The sequence below is a fragment of the Phyllostomus discolor genome, chromosome 9 (genome assembly GCF_004126475.2).
Source record: "Phyllostomus discolor isolate MPI-MPIP mPhyDis1 chromosome 9, mPhyDis1.pri.v3, whole genome shotgun sequence".
In the NCBI taxonomy this organism is placed as follows: Eukaryota; Metazoa; Chordata; class Mammalia; order Chiroptera; family Phyllostomidae; genus Phyllostomus; species Phyllostomus discolor.
This window is the reverse complement of record NC_040911.2, coordinates 4,470,710-4,489,056: the sequence shown is the minus strand read 5'-3', so window position 1 is coordinate 4,489,056 and position 18,347 is coordinate 4,470,710. Positions and strand designations below refer to the sequence as shown.

The 18,347-nt window shown below is 53.1% G+C and overlaps 1 protein-coding gene across 3 annotated transcripts in view; it reads right to left on the bottom strand.

Annotated features, from left to right (window-relative positions):
* CD226 (CD226 molecule) overlaps positions 1 to 18,347 on the bottom strand; it is a 52,749-nt gene that overhangs the window by 18,587 nt on the left and 15,815 nt on the right. The gene's annotated exons all lie outside the window — the stretch shown is intronic.

Here is an 18,347-nt window from a genome sequence, read left to right as displayed (position 1 = left end):
GTTTTCATTTCGAATGCAGTCAATTTTGATAGTTATAACCCACATCAACAAAAGCCCTTTGGCATCTTCAATCATTTTTAGGAGGATAAAGGGGAAAAACAGTCCTGAAATTCATAGAGAACCACGAAAGACCACAAATAGCCAAAGCCACCTTGAAAAGGAACACAACTAGAGGTGTCCCGCTTGTTGATTCCCAACTAAACTACAAAGCCACAATGACTAAAACTGTGGTAGCAGAACAAGGATGGAACCACACAGCAATGGAGGAGACTAGAAAGCCCAGAAAGAAATCCACAGGCATGTGGTCAACCGACCTTCAACAAGAGCGCCAAGAGCACACGACAGGCAAAGGACCGTCACCTCCTCAGCAAGTGCTCTTGGCAAGGCTGGGCGTGCACGAGGTCAATGAATCACATCAGACCCTCTTCTTTTTCTTTTTTTTTTAATTTTAGTCATTGTTCAAGTACAGTTTTCTGTCCTTTACTCCCATTCCAGTCCACCCACCCATCCCTCCCCGCCTCCCTCCCATTTCCAGCCCTCCTAGTTTTTGTCCATGTGTCCTTTATACTTGTTCCTGTAAAGCCTTCCCATTCTCCTCTGAAATCCCCTCCCCTCGCCCCTCTGGTCACTGTCAGCCTGTCCCCTATTTCAGCGACAGTCCCTTCTCTTACACCATGCATAAAAATCAGCTCAAAGGGGATAAAGACGTAAATGTAAGACCTGGCACTGTAACACTCCCAGAAGAAAACATAGGATACACTTTCCTGACATTGGCCTTGGCAGTGATCTCTTGAACGTGACACCAAAAGCCCGGGGAACCAAAGGAACAGTACACGAGCAGGACGCCATCAGCCTGAAATGTTCCTGCAAAGCCAAGGCCACGGTCAACAGCGAGAACCCGCACGAGGGGAGACAAGCCTTGCAAACTATCCATCTGACGAGGGTTAGTTTCCAAACCATGTAAGGAATTTCTACAACTCAACAGCAAAAGAAGAAAACCAAACAAAATTAAAACCATAATTATCTAGCTTTAAAAATGAGCTAACAGCCCTGGCTGGCGTAGCTCAGTGGATTGAGCACAGGCTGCGAACCAAAGTGTCGCAGGTTCAATTCCCAGTCAGAGCACATGCCTGGGTTGCAGGCCATGGCCCCCAGCAACCGCACATTGATGTTTCTCTCCCTCTCTTTCTCCCTCCCTTCCCGCTCTAAAAAATAAATAAATAAAATCTTTTTTAAAAAATGAGCTAACAACTTGAACGGACATTTCTCGGAAGAAGACATACCAATGGCCGACAGGTGTACGAAAAGACGCTCAGTGTCACTGCTCATCAGGGAGACGTGAGTCCAAACCACACTGTGACACAGCCTCGCACCTGATCGGGAGAATAGCCTTCAGGAACCAGCTCTCGCGAGCCCAGAGCGGAACGTCACTCTGTTTGGTCTGACAGCTTTGCTGCTGCTGACAGGGAATTCAGACCCACTGTCAAGGTGGAAGGGAGGTCATGGTGTCGCAGAGCACAGGGACACTGGCCAAAAAGTGCAGAAATGTGAAAGACCATCTGGCCCAGGATCCCCGTTCTTAACTTCCAATGGGACAGCAGAGGGGAGAAGAGAGGGCAGGAGGGAGGCCCGGAGCAGAGGGAGGATGAGGAGCCGCTCCAGCGAAAGAGAGCAGAAGGCAGAAGGGTAAAAAGCACAACAGGGCTCGCCGTCTCCATTCCACTCGAGCGCTGTCGAGGATGGTTTCATCTCCCCAGAAGCAGCTTCTCTTCTTCAGAAAGCGCTTCCCCGTGGCAGAAGCTTGTGGAAAGAGGAAGCCGCAGCCGTCCAGGCCTCGCTCTGTCCCCGGGCGAGCCTGCACCGAAGCTCACACCTCGCCCACGTAACAAGCGCACGGGAAACATCTCGTCTCTGAGTCGTGAGCCAGCCCAAGAGCGAGGGAAGGGAGAAAATCCCTACGGGAGGAAAAATACAAGAAAATAAAAGCTTAAAGGAAAACAAATGAGAAAAGTGGAATAAACTTAAGACAGGGAAAAGGAGGCGTGAGACAGCGGGAATGAGGGACAATATAAACAAAAGGCGACATCAGACAATGTCACACGGTGTCAGGGAAATGGAAGGACAGGAAAGAGATGACAAGGAGGAGAAGCACATGCTTCCCGAGCCCTGGGAGCCAGAGGCAGGCTCGCCTGGCCTCGCCGCAGGTCCGATGTTGACTTCCGGGCCGGCACCCCTGCTCGTCTGCCCGGTGGCGGCCACCCGCCTCCAGTCTCGGGAACTGTCTTTATCTGCTCATCTAGCCAACGCCTACTCTCAAGACACAGCCCACGTGCTGCCGACCGGGGTGAGAGCACTGCACGGTGAGGACTTCGGTGGTGCAGCTCTCTCTTAGGGGCGTCTGTGTTTGCCCAAAGGACAAGCCCACCAGGACAGCCGATGCAAGGCCTGTCAACCAGTGAATGAACACATAAGTGGAAAAATAAATTGATGTGTGTTTCTCTCTCTCTCTCTTAAAATCAATAAATAAAATTGAAAGAAAAGAAAGATGAGGTCACACTAAATTAGGGTGGGCCCTACGCCAGCATCCAGGGCTGGTGTCCCTATAGAAAGGGGACATGGGGACACAGACATGCATGCAGGGACAACATCATGTGAACGTGAAGGCAGAGATCAAGGTCAAGTATCCACAAGCCAAGGGATGCTGACAATGGCCAGAAGCCACCAGGAGCTGGGGAGAGCCCCGGCACACACTGTCCTCACAGTCCCGGCAGCCACCCTGCCAACACCAGACCACGGACTTCCAGCCTCCATAACCGCGAGAGAGTCCAGCTCTGCTGGGGAGGCCCGGGGCCGGGCTCCTGCTACGGCAGCCGGAGCACACGGACACACGGTGAGGACCCCACTGGTGCAACCTGGATTTTCTCAGCTTCGCCCGTTAGGGAGAAGGGTTCTCTTCTCCACACCCGTCCCCAGTTAGGGCCACTCTCTGGCCTTCACTCAAAGCACAGATACAAGGTAAAGGAACCAAACGAAAACGAGCTGAAGGATTGCCTGACGGAGCAGCACAGATAAGGGAGGGAGAACAGAGCTGCTGAAAGAGATAACGCCACCGGCCGACAAAGCGACCTTTGTCTGAAGGGAAGACAGAACTGGAACCAGGCAAGCGTGTCCTGAGGGCGGAGCAGAGCTTCGGCCCAGACCAAACACACTCAGAGGCCTGCAGCTCGTCCAAGATGCAAGGTCCCCCCTTTGAGCACCAAAGAGCTAAGGACTCATGGTGACCCAGGCCTGGGACGGCCTGTGATTCAAAGCTCCTGGGGCGGCTGCAGATGGGGCCGCGGCTCCCAGGCCACCCCTGGCTGCCTCGGGAAGCCCCCACAGCTGGAGAGTGTGTCCCAAAGGCAAGCCAGCGACGCACACGCTGTACCTTTTGCTTATAGGTTTTAGTTATTAAAAAATCAGCTTTTATCGTTCTGTTACGGTACAGTGAGGAAGAACAATGCTTTCCACTTAAGTCAGTATCATGAGCCTGGCTGAAATCCATGAAAAAGTCCTCACTTTTGAGCAACAGTACACTTTCTCCAGCCAGGAAACGAAATGACTCATGGGACCTGAGGATTTTAAACATCACAGTTCCTTGGGCCGTAAACCAGAAGATGACCACACAGCCCCGGGGCTGGTGGCCGCGTCCTGTGGGCGTGTCGGCCTCCCAGGCTTGGAATTTCTGGCCGGCTTTCTGCACGGAAGAGTTGCACAGAAAGAGAATCCAAAGGTTAACACCAACGCCGATCATCCCCTGCTAGAAAACAGACTGTGTGAGTACGTATCGCCGGAGACAATGTTGAGCGTTTTGTCTGATGCACATTTAACACTGTCAACATATTTCAAGAGCAAAATAATCTGCCTTGAGCTCGTCCTTACGATGCGCCAGCACCAAATTCATTTCACGTGCTGACACAGAGTCTTTGCGACATCCTGGAGAGCGGTCACCCGGCTGGTGGTGGCCCAGGAGGGAGCCCCACCAGGCAGGAGGCCCAGGGCCGCCATCCTCGTCCCCGGGAAGGGGTGCCAGGGGACACAGAGAGTTTTCCCTCCCACCCTGCAGCTTGGCTGCCTCTCCTGGAGGACCAATAGTGTCCCGGGAAGCCCCCTGTTCCTAAATATCTCATTTGATGACGCCTCAAGTCCTATCATTAGAAATCAGTGTCTTTAGTTGTCCCTGTTAGAATGCACACAGCAACCTCAGCTCCTGGCGGGCGCCCACACAGCAGTGTGAAATTGTCCACTAGATTGCTGTCCGAGGGGAAGGAGAGGAGGCCAATCCCCACAGGCTGGTGGCCCGGAACAGACTCGGCCTCGGCAGCACAGCACCCAGAGAGGAGCCAGGAGCCCGCGTTGTCTGAGGTCACAGGTCACAGGTGGCAAGCTGCCATGCCCCTTGGGACTCCGGGTTAGAGGAGGAGTGCCTGAGGAGTGGGGTGGGACGGGGGATTTAAACTGAAAGGTGGATTACAAACAGGAGGCTGCAAGCAGAACCTTTCCTCCTCTGTCATTCATTCATCATTCACCCATTCGTTCACTCAGCAGGATCACTGAGTACTGACATAGAGACAAGTAAGGCACAGCTCTGAGCTGATGGAAAGACACACAACCAGCTCGCTGCACAGAGGCTCAGAAGTCCCCCCACAGTGTCCCGTGTCCCCCAAAACCCTGGGAGAGAAGGATGCAGGTTTGGGCCAACCAGAAGCCACACTGCTGGCCGGCTCCAACCTCACCAGAGCGTGGCAGAGGCTCTCTGACCGAATGCAGGGCTGCTTGCCCAGAGAGAGTCTGCCGAGAACACCAAACGCAAGACGCTCAGTCGACGAAGCTTCGTGTGTTTAGATCAGCCACCGCTTGTCCGATTTCCTGCCTCCCCCCACACTTTCTGCCCATGTCACTGTTTGTTTATTTTAGTATCCACTTCATTACGTTTCTTACATGCATCCAGCTGGTTCTGTGGAGAACAAATAAGCAGAAATCTGTGGACGAAGGGCAGATAAAAATGACTAAGAAGCAATGGCTATAATGCTAAAAATACGAAAAAGCGAAAGGACCCACGCACATCCCCACAACGCATCAAACCGTTTTTAAATAAATGCCCTCCTCTTCCCCACGAGCCCAAATCTGCCCACTTCCCAGCGTCCCACTCTTTGAGGTTCTTCTGCCCACCGCCCCTCGCCCCGGGTTGGAGCAACAGTGTGGTAACTGTTCCCCTGCTCATGCCCACTCTCCTGCACCCACCCATCAGAGAGCCAGAAAGATCTTTGCAGGACACGAACCTGCCCTGGAAGTCCCCAACTGAAAAGGCTTGACAGGACCCCTGGAGACTTTATGATAAAATCCAAACTTCTAGACACATAATATAGAGTTCGCCTGGTTTCGCCAAATTTCAACTGTAGTCCACCACACACCCTGTGCCCACGTTCACTGCCAGGCCCCCAATCCACGGCACACACGTGGTCTTGCCTCTGAACCCCGGACGAGCTGACCCCGAACTAGGTGACCCCCTCTCTCGGCCCCAGAATGCCTTCTGGGTCCCTGTCTACCGCCTCGGGCCTTGGGTCACGTGTGGACCCTTCTGTTAAGCTTTTCCGAATCACTTCTCTTCCTCAGACAAGACAATGCCCACACGCACTCCCTGTGCCGCTCCTGAGCTGTGCCTCTCACCTTGTCACCACTTTAATAAACAAAGATTTAACACGGTTCTCTATCTAGTTTCCTCTTGTTAGTCTGAGTGCACGGTCCCACATTGTTTCTTTCATCTCTTTCATTGCCCAGAACGTCAGCGAGGCCCCGGCTTCCATGTATAAACACATCTTTAGTTCCTCAGACAACTCGTTAGGATCCAGGCCACCCTGCAGGGTCAAAGGCTGAGGCTCCCCTCTGACACCCGATGCACTGATCACTGTGCTTTGAAGTAACAGGGCGAACATTTGGCGTAGGTTGGAATCACTCCAAAGGAAGCAAAGAGCTTTATAATTGCCAAGAGCCCCTGGATTCGAACCTGGAAAGTGAGTCGGAGCGCCTGCAAGCCTGAGGTCCGAGGCACAGCAGGCGGAGTCGGAGCTGTACCAGACACTCCGAGCCGGGCACAGGCGGGCAGCCCGGCGTGGCACAGGCTTCCCGGTCCTCGGCACCGCAGGGCGCTGACCTCCTTGGAGCAAGCCAGCCCTCAGGAGGCTGTTGTAAAAAGATTTGTGGGGCGATACTTATGGGCTATAGACCGTGAGCAAGACGGATGGCTGCCCTGAGTAGCTTACACAAGAGTCAGCTGCTTTCATCACTAGTTCACTTTAAAAACACCTAGTAAGGGCCTAGTATATGTGAAGGACTGAGAAGATATTAGGGATACAGCTGAGGCAGGCATGGTCCCTATGCTCACAGGGCTTATCAGCTAGTAAGGAACCACGCAATCACACAGATCGTTGTATCTAACCCACGGGGCGGCGTGAGCCCAGAGAGAGGAGGCCAGGCGAGAGGCACCGTGTTGCAGGCAGAGAAGCAGAGTCTTGGCTGGACATGGAGAAAAGCCGAAGAGGCAGGCAACCACCCAGGACGGGGCTGAAGGACAGACACCCCTCTGCAAACGGGGGATCACCGGAAACACAGGTGGAGAGGAGAAAGGCGTGGGATGTCGGCCAACGGGCTTAGCTTTGCCGCTTGAACGCTTGGGGCTGGGTGAGACCTCGGGGAGGAGGCTGAGCGGGCGGCGGTCCTCCGGCCGATGCAGGAACGACCGGAGCCTAGACATTGACCATGAAGGAGCATTTGAGAATCCACGTCACTGCTGGAGGCTCCGGCCAAAGGAACCAGAGAAAGGAGGAAAATGCAGGGAAGTGTCAAACACCGAAATAGGTTAAAACTTTCAACAGTAAATACTTGCATGCTGAAGGCTTCAGCCACTGCACTGAATGCATACTGGAGACAGTCTCAGCTAATTTGCTGCTCCACTTCTCCAGGAGAACCAGACGCGGCTGCCCCCTCTCTGTGCCCCCCACCCTCAAGGCGAGGAAGAGCGTTGGAGAGGCTCGAGCAAACCCAACAGCCCAGAAAAACAGTTAGGGGGTGTTCTTCAAACACGGGTGAAGTAAATTCCTCTTTGTATGGCTACAGAGAATATCTAAATTATTGCAAACATAGCCTGGAACCAGGGGACTTTATTACCTAAGAGAAAAGATTTCATTTTCACCAAACTGTGTAAAGGACCATCGGGGGAGGCAGGTAAAACCTTCCCAATCATGCCTGGCAGCCAGAGCGAGCAGACGACCCCACGTTTTGTAAGACCCGAAGACAAGAAGATTACCTAAGTTTTCAGAATACACAAACACGGAAGAAACAAAGCGCATGATCTCTGTGTGCAATGAACGACAGCTCTGCGAAGCACATTTTCATCGTTTCTTGCGGAACAGCCCGGGGCAGGATTATCGAGCCGAACAAAGGAGTTGTTGACCATGACAGGATGCGTAGCCTACTGATCAGGACCCCATGCTGCGCAAGGATTTAGAAAATTAATTCCTTTCAAAAAGGAGTCGATTTGTCACCTTCCGGGAACGTGAACTGCCCCCTCCCCCGCATCTATAATTTTGTTTGCACCCCTTCCTCGAGAGCTCAGACCCCGGGCGGGAACGGGAACAGCTGGAGGAGACAGGAACAGCTCCGAGTGTCTTAGAAAGTGTCTCCACGTGAACACACTTCTCTCCCCCCTCGGTCTGATGCGAGGGAGCCTGGGTGTCTCCTTTTCCTTCTGGGAAGCTTCACGTCACGGGTTCGAAGCACAGGGATGTCCTGCAGACAACACCCCCTGTCACCTGGAACAGGCTCCTCAGATACAAGATGAAAGAACAGCACGCGCAGTCATGGAACCACTGACTGTCTCGCTAATGCATCCCTTCCTCCATTTTTCTATGTGATTTGAAAGACCTTGACCGTTTTGCTTTTTTTTTTTTTTTAAAGATTTCATTTATTTTTAGAGAGGGAAGGGAGGGAGGGAGAGGGAGAGAAGAGAGAGAGAGAGAGAGAGAAACATCAATGTGCGGTTGCTGGGGGTTATGGCCTGCAACCCAGGAATGTACCCTGGCTGGGAATCGAACCTGCAACACTTTGGTTCCCAGCCCGCGCTCAATCCACTGAGCTACGCCAGCCAGGGCCATTTTGCTTTTTAAGTCCCATGTGTTTTCTCTCTATACAGCACTACTCATTGTTCTTCAGAAGAAAAGAACTTTGGGGCATTCTTCCTGCTGTGGCTATTTTGACCAAGCAATAATAACACTTAATTTATACGAAGGACTTACGATCTGACATGAGGCGTCAGACTGTTTCTCCCCCCAGGTTGGCCACAGTTATCATTGTCCTTTTAAAGATGTGGTAGCAAACGTGCTGGCCAGTGAAGGCAGAGTCAGCATTTGAAACCAGAAGTGGGATTCAAGGTGTTATTGGGAAGAAGCCGATCATGTGCTGGAATCCGTCTACAACCTACAGCTCCTCGTGGCTCCCGCGTGGGCAACCAAAGCCGAGAACGGTGGGCCCTCCCGCTAGCAGTGTCACCTCGCCTGCGCTGTGTACGCCAGTCGTGTGCTTGTCCCCGGTCCCTGCAAGCAGCCACTGCCACCTGAAAACGCATTTGCTTTGCACCCGTGTGGACCTTTCTATCTCCCTTTCCTCAGCGTGAGTGGTCCTTCCGATTGTGCCTCTCATCGTGGCCCGCTCTGGTGTGAACCTACAGTTTCAACCCCTCCATCCGCCTACAGCCTCGCTCAGCACCAGCCCCGCCCCGCCCCGTGCCCTCATCACCACGCCCCCCTGTGGCCCCTAATCTCCATCCTCGCCAGACCACGCAGGGCCCTGTCCCTGCGCTGTTCTGTCTGCTGAAAGCCCCCACGCTTGTGTTCACCCTGAAAACCTCCCCGAATGGGGCCTTCAGGGAAGCTTTCTCCACCCTCACTGCGAAGTACAGGCTGCACATTGTCGTTTCTCCACCCACACTGGACACCTGTGAGATGTTGTCGTGTCTCGTGGTGCCATTCCATGTTGGGCTTCCCCGGGCAGCAGCAGTGGCTTCTTAATTGTATCAGAGGAGCTGATATTTTTACTCTCCCAGCCCAGTTTCATTAGTACCCCGGCAGCCGTCCCTCCAGGCAGAGCCGAGTGCCCACATCGCACAGACGGGAGCCCAGCGGGAAGCTTCAGGGGGCTCCTCCCTGGCCTTGTCCTGCGAACACGATCTTGATGCCCAGTAGTCAGTCTAGGTCACTGGACATCAAAGTTAAGGGCACAGACATCGTACGGCCTACACTCCCCAAATTTTATCCCGTGCTGTTCGGCATCATTGCCTCCACGATATCCTTATTACCATGGTTTAACTTGGGTTCTGTGTGTGTGTGTGTGTGTGTGTGTGTGTATACATTAAAAACAAGATCCCATTTCTGGTTCTGAGTAATTACAACTGAGGGAGTACTAGGAGTCCTCACTCTTTGTATTGTCAGAAACCCCCCATGACAAATGACTGGTCATCAGTGACTAAACGGAGCACTGCCATCTCTACAACCCTGGAAAAACAAGCACTCAAACGTTACTACAACGGAGCTGAAGGTATGACAAATACATGGCAAAAGTTTAATCTCATTCTAGTGAGAATGCATATTGTTGTTCAAATATTAATATAGGCCTACGAGGAATGAGAAATAATGCCACTGTCGAGAGGAAAAGCCTTGCACGTTTGCTGCACATCTAGAAATGTTTTACACCAAACAATTCATGTTGAAGGGCCCAAGGCCTGATGGAGAACCCTGTAGTTCAAGAGTCTCTCAGACTCTCTCCTTCACTAACCCCACAGCGTCAGGAACCTGAGACTCCGGCCACTCTGAGGACGCCCCGTGCTGAAAACATGCACCTCGGGCCCTTCACCATCCACCTAATTGTACCCCAGCACCGTGCAAAGAGGTGCAAGCAGGTGACAGTCAGAGGCCTCAGGAGCAAACGCAGCCCAGTGCCGGGAGGGGGGTCAGGAAGGCCGAGGGCGGAGGCTGGCAGGTCCGGGTTGCAGCGGGACTGACCAGCACCCCATGGAGATTTGTCACAACTCTTCGCAGCCACTGCTAAATGGTCCTCCTTTGTCTGTGCCCACTCAGGAGCTCTGGCCTTTTTTAAAATTCACTGTTCCCCAGTGAACTCTCTATCCCCTCAGTAGAAATCCATAACTTTATCTCCACACATCCTGGAGGCCTAACAAAATTTAAGTAGATGAATGGGGAACTCTCAGAAATGTGACAAGCTTGACAGAAGTGACACGTAGGATTCGGGATGGAAAGAGGTTAGCCAATAAAAATCGATGGGGTATTGTGCCCTCAGACCGCAGAAAGAATGTTTCTGGAAGCAGACACGTCAGTGTGTGTAAAGGACGGCAGGTGCAGGCGTGTCAGATTGACTACGCTGCAGGAGCTCTGCATTCCTACACGGGGGGCGGGGGGGGGGGGGGGAGGGCATGTAGGAATTCCTACACGAAGGTCGTTCTGTAGACCTTCCAGCCGATGCTATAAAGCCAAGAGAAAAGATTATGCAAAGCGGAGCAGACTGAAAGAGTAAACCGGTGGACTCAAATGTATCTGTACTCTATCTTTCTAAAAAATTTGATTGAATGTATTGGGGCCACATTGGTCGGTAATGTTACATAAGCTTCAGGTACACAGTTCTCTGGCACATCATCTGTGTGTTGCGCCGTGTGGTCACCAGCCCAAGTGAAGTCTCCTTCCGTCACCATGCACCCCCTTCACCCTCATCCACCTCCCCTCTCTCCGCTCTCCCACTGGCCATCTCCGTACTGCTGTCAGTGTCTATCAGCTGCGTTTGTTTTTTTGCTTAATTCCTTTCACCTTCTTCATCCAGCCTCCCGACCACCCTCCCCTCCGACAGCTGTCAGTCTGTTTTCTATCCGTGAGCCTCTTTCTATTCTGCTTGTTAGTCTATTTTGTTCATTAGATTCCACATATAAGTGAAATCATACCGTATGGCATATGTCTTTTGCTGACTGACTTATTTAACTCAGCATGGTGTTCTCCTCCAAGTCCATGCACGCTGATGCAACAAGTAAGATGTCCTTTTTGATAGCCAAGTAGCATTCCATTGTGTGAATGGGCCACAACCTTCTAATTCACTCATCTACTGATGGGCACGTGGACTGCTTCCCAGGCGTGGCGATTGTCAATAACACAGCAGTGGACATAGGGGTGTGCTCTCTGCACTCACTCTTGCACCCCCATCTGAGACAGCCGTGCACCTGCCGCATCAGGACTGCACGTGGAACCGGCCCTGAGTCCACCAGAAACGAGAGCACGGGGCTATCACACTCCACTGTTACAGAGCGAACCACCGGGGAATGTCCGAATTTTTGCACGAGAACAGACTGGTGACACGTCGCTGTAAAGACACAATGAGCCCTTGACCTGGAACTGGACAAACAGCGGCCTCCCCGGGAATGGGGGCCTGCACTCCCTGTTCGGCAGGTGCTGGAGGCCAGCTGGCTAGACAGACAGCAGGGGCAGCTGGGGTGCACGAGTGGCTGCCATGCTCCCGAACAAGTGACTGCCCGCAGGGCACCGTCCACAGGGACACTGCAGGCAGGTCAGGAAGTGGGCACCGCGGAGGCTGGGTCTGGGCTGGAGCCCCGGGGGAAGGGGTGGAACAGCCCGCCGCGTGTAACCAGCTGTAAACCAGGATGGGGGTGGCAGCGTGATCGCTGCACAGGAAGACGGTGCTAACTCACCCCCTGGGCCCGGCTGAGGACGTCAATCCCGTGGCAAGAGGGAACCAACAGACACACCTTATTTACATTTTCAACATTTTCCCTCTGCTTTCTGTTCACAGGTACCCAGAGCCGTATTCCCCTCCCCAAACGGACCCCCACCCATTCTCCCCACTGTTGAGAAGCCAACACTGTTTTTCTGTTCTCTGCCCCGCCCCTCCAGTGATTGCGGGACCCTGTTGCTCCTGCCTTCTGAGTACCTCTGAGACCTGCGCCTGGCTCTCTGCCCTGTTGCCCGATTCTGGCCCAGCTGCCGCTCTCTCCCAGCTGTACCCCTGAGACGGCCTCCGGCCCAGCCCCCTCCCCAGTTCTGCTCGGAAACGACACGCTCCCAGGATGCCATCGGGCGCCTCCCTCCTGGGCAAGCTCTTCCAGGGGATCCCCGACACGTAGCCCCACTCGGGGATTGGCCCCCCCGCTTGCTTCTCCACTCGAGTCCATCCCCACCCTCACTTCGGAGTTCCCACTGCAGGGCCATGGGCTCACTTTCTAGCCTCAAACACCTCAGAGTCCTTCTTCGTCTCTGGACCTCGCGCATGCTCTGTCCCGGCAGAGAGCGAGCCTACCCTGCCCCTTCCCGGCCGACTCTTCCACCGCCAGTAGTCATCAGACGTGCCTTCACCCCCACGCTGACCAGTGAAGGAAGACAACTGTCCCCTTGAGGGGTCTAGGGCCCCCTCCTGGCATGTATCCCCATCAGGGCATTTCACAGGCTGATACACTGTCTACCCCTCCTGTCCCGGCGTAGAAGAGGGATGAGGGTGCAGCTGCAGCGCCTCACTCATCACGAGAACAGCTCTGGTCCCCAGCGGAGGGCCTGGCAAGCGGTAGAGCGTGTTTGGGGAAGTGCTCCTGCTCTCTCACGCCGAACAAGAACGTCTAAGTCCTCGGGGAACTCCATGCAACGGCCACGTTGCTGTGAGCTCCTGCCCTGCGATGGGGGCACCGCGTCTCATAGTTCTCAGGCCTGCCCATAAGGTGTGTGTCAACATTCCCACCGTGTAGATGAATCAGCCGAGACTCAAAGATAGGAAGGGACTGTCCCAGTGTCACAGCAGGACTGGCTAGAAGAAACCCGCCTTCGTTCTTACTGTCACGAAGACAAAAAGCAGAACAATAGACAGCGGGACTCTCTCGAAATAGGTCACTGTGAACAGTGACATCTCCCACAGGTCAGTCCTGGAGCTAAACTGAACATCAAATACCTCTGTTTTTTGACTGTGGTAAAAGATACATAATGTGAATTTACTGTCTCAACCACGTTAAGTGCCCGGTTCAGTCACGCGAAGTGCATTCACATCGCTGTGCAACCAGCCTGCAAACCTCCTTTCATCTTGCAGAACTGAAACTCCATACCCATTAAACAACTCCCCCCGCCCCCACCCCCTCCCCTGACAACCGCCGCCTTACTTTCTGTTTCTACGAATCTGACTCCTCCCGTCACTTTCTGTGAGACAGTCGTGCAGCGCCCGTCCCGCTGCGACCGGTTTATTCCACGTGGGGTGACGCCCTCAGGGTTCATCCTCGCGGTAGCCTGGGTCAGCATCCCTTCCTTCGTAATGCTGAACTATAATCCACTGTGTGCGCGTACCATGGTTTATTCATTTGCCCAGCCCTTGACGAAAACCTCGCTTGCTCCCACCCTTTGGCTGTTATGAATAACTCTTCTACGAACACGAATGCACTGACCTTAACATATTTGCACGTGATTTGCTAATAAGTCATGGTAGCAAAACCTTGCAAATGACACTGAACTATTCTGGGTAGAGAAACCACAAACTAAGGGGGTGAAAGGCCAAGGTGCCTTGGTTAAACTAGCTGTAGAAAAGTGGTAGATGCATTTTAATAGGTGCCCCCCATGGGAAGAAAATATTTAGGGGGGAAACTCTTCTCCTTATTTGTTAGGTATTAATAATTAAACTATTTGGGGAAATAAATTGACACCGAAAGTACATCACACTGATGTGTTTGACATATTATGGGCTATCCGTGTTCCCAAAGTGTAAATGTACCTGCTGCTTCCTTGCAGGTGCTCATGAGAGATCATCCTGTTCCATTTAACCAAGTTCAGGGTGCACGCCTTTCGGGTGTACAGATGAGGGGTGAGTGCTGACGACTCTCCATAGAAGCACCCTCCCCTCGCCTCCCCCCATCCTTCTGCCATTTCATTCAGCAAACTCCCAATGAAACCCCCAGGACGAGCGCTATCTGCCTGGCTCTGCTGGGACCGTAGGGAGGGTGATGCTGGTCTCGCTCGCTCCTTGTCTCTTCCTGAAATGCGCCCTCGCTCCCTCTCCTGCTCACAATTCCAGGGACAGTGAAAGACACTTGCCCCGGTCCCTGGAATGAGAAGCACTTGGGGGGGTGGCCCCAAAGCCCTGGGGTAGGGGCACAGTGGTGGCGCCACCCTGCCCCACGTGTGACCTCCACCATCGGGAAACTCTGCTGGCCACCAGATGAAGCCCGAAAGCTAGACCTTCCCCCCCATGGGCCTTCCCTGAAACTGGTGACCAACGGTACTCTCCATGTGCCCCAAATATAGAACGTGTTTCCCTCACCTGTGACGTTTGTCCAGAGTCATGCCCCAATGTCCCACCTGGTGCACCCCCCCTGCTTCCCTCAGACCAGAAGGAATCTCCATCACCTCTCAACTCCCCCAGCATTGTCCCCTGCCATGTGACAAGTTCCACTCTGCATGATGGGGCGGTGGTCCCCATGTTTACATAATGGGCAGTACATACCTTTCCTGGTAGATGAGAAACTTCTCAAAATCAAAGACCTTCTTATTCATTGCTTCCTCTCCTCACAGCAAAAGGTGAGCGTCTAGCCAATGGATTTAGAAAGGGTGTACACAAGTTTTCAAGTTACTATTATCAATATTCATCCAAAAAAGAGCAGACTTTAGCCCTGGCTGGCGTAGCTCAGTAGACTGAGCGCGGGCTGCAAACCAAAGTGTAGCAGGTTCAATTCCCAGTCAGCGTACATGTGTGGGTTGCAGGCATGACCCCCAGCAACCACACATTGATGTTTCTCTCTTTCTCTCTCTTTCTCCCTCCCTTCCTTCTCTAAAAATAAATAAATAAAATCTTTAAAAAAAGATTAGCTAAAAAAAGAGAGCAGACTTTAATGCCTCAAAATGTCATTTGAGCAACAATGTTTAGTAATTTGCTCTTTGAGGCACTTCTGCTATTTCCACTGAGGACGCAGCCGTCAGACTGGGTTAAGTATAAAACCATTCAACAAAGCCCAGTGCCAGTCCTCAGGAATGTTCCCATCTTGTTCAATGTCCACTCTTTTAGGGACCATGTCTAGGATTTAAGAGAAATGGGGGCAAGAAGTAGCACAGTGTTTATTTTAAATAAAGGTTCTTTATTTGTACCTATTCAATGAGCAACTGTGTCCCCTAAAAGCTAATAAAGAGATATTTTGAGAAATACGATCTCACAAGCTAATAAGACAGGCAAAAGAGTCTCATTTGTCTCAATCACTGTTACTGAGCTTGATCTCAGAGACAATAACTGGATTACCTGGCAGTTTCTCAGATGACAAATGATCCATAGTTCCCCCCTTATCTGCGGGGGTATGGTCCAAGATCCCCGGTTGGATGCCTGAAACCACAGATACTATTGAAACCTATGGACATCATGTTTTCCCGCTACATACACACCTAGGGTAAAGTTTAAGTGATAAATCAGGCACAGTAAGACAGGAACGGTAACTAATAATAAAGTAGAACAATTATAAGAATATGCTGCAATTAAAGCCATGTGGACATGGCCTGTCCCTGTCTCTAATGGGGCTGTGCTCGCCCCTCCTGGGGTGCTGTGTGGGGGTGCAGGGCCGACGGGATGAGAGGGAGGGAGAAGAGGGATAGGGCACTGGGACCGAGCGTTAGGCCACTATGAGCTTTACTTGAACACGGAGTCGGTCTGACCGCTCAGCCAGCTGCCAGGTGACTCATGAGCAGTGGGCAGTGTATGTATCTCATGGAAACTCGGACGAAGGGACGATGCACACCCCAGGTGGGACAGAGCTACTCAGAATGGCATGCAACTCAACACTTATGAACGGTGCATTTCTGGAAATTTCCATTTACAATGTTCAGACAGCCGTCAGCTGCAGGTAACTAAAACCAGGGAACGGGCAACCTCGGATGCCCTAAAACTTTCTAAAGTTCCCGGGTTCTTTGTATGTTGGGAAGGAAGTTGTCCCACACACGTGGAGAACACGCACGCCCCCCTTCACTCAGCCTCCCTGGACTCATCTGTGCTGGGAGCGTGCAGGCCTCACGAAGCCTGCTAAGAAATGGGACAAGGAGGTCCTTAAGAGCCAGTCTGCTAAAATGAGGACGCGAGTTTCTCAGAGACTTGGCTAGTTTGATGGTGCCCTTCCGTGCTCACAGAATTCACGCCCAGATGTCATCGTCACCAGCCACAATCGTCACCCCACTGACATCAGCAGGCATGACCCATGGATGCTGTTTTGTCGATGTGGCTACTGATAGGAGGTCTTCACCCTGAGAAAGTGTGTGTACATCGGTCTTCTCTGGAACACGGCCTCTCTTTCTGGGCCGGTTAGGAAGATGACTTTTTTTTTTTAAAGTGTGTAGGTCGGTGAAATAGGTGAAGCCAGGAAAAACTTCTCCACGCTGAGATTTACGGGGTTGTGAAGAATGTCTCCAGGGAAGGGCCGGACGCCCCATCCGCCGAGTTACTTCATTAAAATGACCCTGGAGACAGCAGAAGAGAAGTCGCCTGTGGGAACAATGCCGCGCTGGCCCCTGAAGGGTTGTCTCGATGGCCCTAAAATTCCTAACGGTTTCAAAATCTTAAACGTCTTCAGAAACTGTTTTGAACTCAAGGAAAAGCCGCCCTGCCTGCCATCATTGCTCTGCATGAAAGCAAACGGAAACAAAACTACGGACGAAAGCACAGCTGGGCGCCCTGCACCCAGTGCTGGCCACGCGGGGCCCGGGGCGCCCTGACTCAGCGAGAGCACAGACTGAGGGTCCCTGGCCTCGGGGGAGGGGAGGCCTTCGCTTCTCCCCTCTTTCTGCAGCTGTTTCTTCTCCTTTTCTGTTCGTTTTGTTTTAAACATCCAAGCCCAGCCTTTGCGCCTCCGAAAATGCACACAAAGAATTGTCCTCTGAGTTAATATTGTGATGTGTCGACAGGCAAATTCCAGCAAGGCCTCTGAAGGTCAGGGGCCCCTGCCCCCTCACGGCACAGGGACATTTCCGGGAGGAAGCTGGGGGACAGGGCTGGGTGTCCGCAGCTCTGTCCTGGACCAGAGAGGCTTCTCAGTACGCGCAGGCCCGGAAGGCTCGGGGGAGGTGCCCCGGCGTGTGGGCTGAGCTCTTCCAGCCCTTGGACGGCTGCAACCCATAAAACCACACTCGCCACTCTGCGCTCACACCCACACGCCACCGGCACCCACCCTGAGGAGGAAACACGGCCCAGCCCCTGTCCTCAGGGCAACCACCCCCAGTGCTGGGGGAGCGGCAGCTGTGATCGAGACACACAGGAGGTGCGAACTGTGCGGTTTCCGAAAGTCGGAGGAGAAAACCCAGGGGCTCTCTGGCCTCGGCTGCGCTGAGAACATCTCCCAGCGCCCGGGAGTGGTCCAGGCGTCAGTGGCGGCTCATCCTCCAGCCGTTCGGCCTGATGTGCCCCGACCCCGGGGACGAAAAGAACATGTACCAAAAGGAGGAGAGGGTGTGAGTAAGCACACAGAATGGCCGCTCTCGAAGACCACAGCCCGACGCTGTCCCCTGCTGCGGATGGCCGTTGCATCTTGCTCGGGACAAGCCTAGAGGCAAGGGCCTCTCCCAGAGGCACTGCGGGCCACGGGTAGAATACGGAGCCCCCCAGGGGGCAGAGGCCACCGAGCCACACGCGTGGAAGCAGCAACTCGCAGGAACCCACCCATGCCCTGTGCTTGCACGTTACCCTTCCTCCGCCCTCCAGGCCCTGAATTTGGTCTGTGCAGCCAGCACTCTCGCCGTGTCTAGGGGTGGTCCCTTCATTTCTCTCTCTTTGACTTCCCGTTACTTTCCTCTGAGAACTGGCTCTCCCAGGGTGTGCCCCTGAGCCCGCCCCTCCCCGTCTTCGCCAACGGACGGAAAGCAGGTCAACAGAGGCAGCCCCGGCCTGCCTCCCACGCACCTCACCCCCGAGAAGGGCAGGGACCCTCTCCCGGCTTTCTGAGAGTCCCCAGAGGTCCTTCATCATCTGCCTCCTCTACATCCTGTTTGACTGCACGATGCAGGGAGATTCCTCAGCCTTTAAAATGTTTCTGTTTCATCAGTTGACCATTGCTTATGGGCTCGACTAACTATCTCCTCTCTTTCTTAAATAAAAAAACTGCCAAATTGTAACATCTGACAGAACCCTCTTCACACGTGTGTGTGTGCGTGTGTGTGCATGTGTACGCTTGCCTGCGCACTCTGCAGATCTGGACTTGCCGGTCTCCATGATCATATGAGCCAATTTCTTATAATAAATTTCTT